Below are 2,856 nucleotides of genomic sequence, written 5' to 3'. Positions count from 1 at the left end.
CTTCCTTCAAACTTCTCTCCTGCCCATCCTTCCTTCTCCTCCAATGATAGGCCTCCTTCTATCCTGTACCTGCCCCTCACCTGTACTTTACAAATTCAATGGGGAGGTGGTTCTGGTGAAGTTACCTGAGTTCTGAGTCCTTGACTAGGCAGCTGTTCTTGGGGCAGTGGAATTAGCATCAAAATACAGATAACTTCAGGGCAAACCACCACAGAAAGTAGACTCCATTGGCCCAGAGTTAGCTTGGAAGGACCACTAGCTTCTCCTTGAATGCAATTGCTTTCACTTTAGTAACTCTTGCTGCATCTTTATGTCTCCTTGAATTTTTCATGATGACCAAGAACTAAGACTACTATAAAATCTTGTCTCAGATCATTCCCATTCAGAAGCTGTAACTGTCTATCATGAACCTCACTTTACCTGCTGAAGTCCTACTACACAGTAAGACAAAATAAAAGGAGAAAGCCTAAAGTTCAACATTATTTTTGTTTCACATATTTAAAATTAAAAGAAATGAAAACAAACACTATAACTGATCATTAAAAATGAAAAAAATGGTAAGAGGGTGATGAGACTTTGATAAGCACCTGAATTGGGACTTGAAGGATCATGGGATTTAGTTTTGTGGTAAGTTCTACTAGGACAATATGGAAATGGCATGGTTAATCTTGACTCTATAGATCTTATCTCAACATCGATCCTGTGTGCGTGCCTGTGAGGGAGTTTTTAGGTTGGATTACTTGAGGTAGGAAGGTTTATTCTAACTGTGAGAAACAGTATTTTATGACCTAGAGACCAGAACTGAGGGAAAAGGGACCTGAAGACAAACATTTACCTTTAGGTCCTTCCCAACTGCGATGTTCTATGTCCAGCTTGTTCTAAAGTCTTTGTGACTTCCTGGACAGGGTGTTCTGAACCCTCACAGTTTTAGCAAAATTGGACTTGGAAGCAGATTCATAGATAAAAGTACCTCTGCCAAATCTGGAAACCTGAGTTAGATCCCTAGGATCCAGGGCTTGGAGGAGAGAACCAACACCTAGAAGTTGTCTTGTGGGACTTGCCAGGGTGATGTAGCAGCATAGGTGGGGCAGAGGCCAGTGCTGTCTGTCCAGATCCTGTGGTGTGTCTGCAGGCCATGCAGCAGAGGAGGCTCTTGGGGGCTCAGCAGGAGTAGCCCTCAGTGACGCTGCCTTGGACATGGAGGCCGCACACAGCTATACTCTAGAACAAGTTCAAGCTTTGTTTTCATTTCCACTTCAACAAATGATGGCAGAGGCTCCTATCATTGCAGTCACGACTGGACTGCAGGTGCCAGCAGAAGCTTCTGACCAGGAACCTGTACCGGAGGCTCCAAAGAAAAGCAAACGGAAAACCAGAGCAGTAGAGCCCCAAGACCCAGTGGAGCCCAAAAAACCCGCTGCATCAAATAAATCCCGGCAAGACCACAAAATCAAAAGAAAAACAAGAGAAAAATCACAGACCCGTTTAAAGTGAAAAGGAAAGTGGACCATTTAAAGGGCGTCTCTGAGGCTGAGCTTCTGACCACGATTCTTTCTGACACTTTGACCTTCAATCTGGATTTTGAGATTATTGGCATTAAGCCCAGGAATAATGGCTACTTACCAAGGGAATCATCACTTCTGGAAGTGTCTGTTCATATCCGGACTGAGCGAGGTGCAGCTGAATCACACGGATGACCACACGGATGGGAAATAAGGCATCAGATTCATCAACGTGGTAGAACAGACAACGCCAGGCATCAAGGATCTGTCTAGTAAAGAATTTTGGGAAATAGGGCGTATCCTAGTGTAGAAAATGTAGCAGTATCAGCCACAAATAGCAGTGTTTAATGGAAAATGTATTTATGAAATTTTCATTAATGAAGTTTTTGGAGTAAAGGTTAAGAACTTGGGATTTTGGGGGCTGAAGAGATAGCTCAGAGGTTAAGAGCACTGTCTGCTCTTCCAGAGGTCTGAGTTCAATTCCCAGCAACCACATGGTGGCTCACAACCATCTGTAATGAGATGTGGTGCCCTCTTCTGGCCTGCATGTGTACATGCAGGTGGAATGCTGTATACATAATTTGGCCTTCAACCCCACAGGATCCCAGACACAGAAACTTTTTGCTACTTCATGTGGTCTTCCAGCGCCAGATGCGCTCGGTTTCCTCGAGCCCAGGACAAAGTTCATGACTACATTAAACTGAAGGACTCAAGAGATCAGCTGAAAGTAATTGAACACAACATGGACGTTCAGGAAGTGCAGAATACATTTGACCTACAGCTCATACAAGAGGATGGAAAGAAGATGGCTGTTAAGGAAGAAAAGTATGATCCAGGCTAGGAGGTAGCATATGGCCGCGCATATGGTGAAAGCCCCGTGTAATGGTGAGCCTTGTGGCTTTGTTTCAAATGGGCTAACAGCCAACAGTGCAGAGCCGAGAGGAGAATCGGCTCCCAGCAATGTTCCGAATGTGCAGTGAATGGCGCAGTCCTTCGCAGAGCAGATCCCTTCTTTTAATAATTGTGGGACAGGAGAGCAGGAAGGAGGAGGACTTGCTTAGCGAAGATGCCTCTCAGCTCTGGCACACTAATGCTGTCTTAATGCAGTTGTCAGGACGTAGAACCTCAGTTTGCTAACTAAAGAGTTGTAGTATTAATAGTACTTTTATGCTAGTGGTGTAACGATATAGAGAGCAGTTCTGTGGTAGAATCAATTGTATGAACCTGTGTAGTTTGGAAAGAAAAAATAGGGTGTTTTGTATTGAGTTTTGTATTTAAATTACACGTCATTCAACCTTTTATATACTATATTTCATTTATGAAGAAGCTGGTTTTCTTTGAGGAGTCACTTTGA

At 43.7% G+C, this 2,856-nt stretch overlaps 1 pseudogene; it reads left to right on the top strand.

Moving 5' to 3' along the window:
• Nucleotides 1-1,197: 1,197 nt before the first annotated feature.
• On the top strand, nt 1,198-2,563 carry Tdg-ps3 (thymine-DNA glycosylase, pseudogene 3; annotated as a pseudogene).
• The last annotated feature ends 293 nt before the right edge of the window (nt 2,564-2,856 follow it).

Source organism: Rattus norvegicus, chromosome 17 (genome assembly GCF_021556685.1).
Source record: "Rattus norvegicus strain SHRSP/BbbUtx chromosome 17, alternate assembly SHRSP_T2T, whole genome shotgun sequence".
NCBI lineage: Eukaryota > Metazoa > Chordata > Mammalia > Rodentia > Muridae > Rattus > Rattus norvegicus.
The sequence above is the reverse complement of the archived record's forward strand: the minus strand, read 5'-3'. Positions and strand labels throughout refer to the sequence as shown.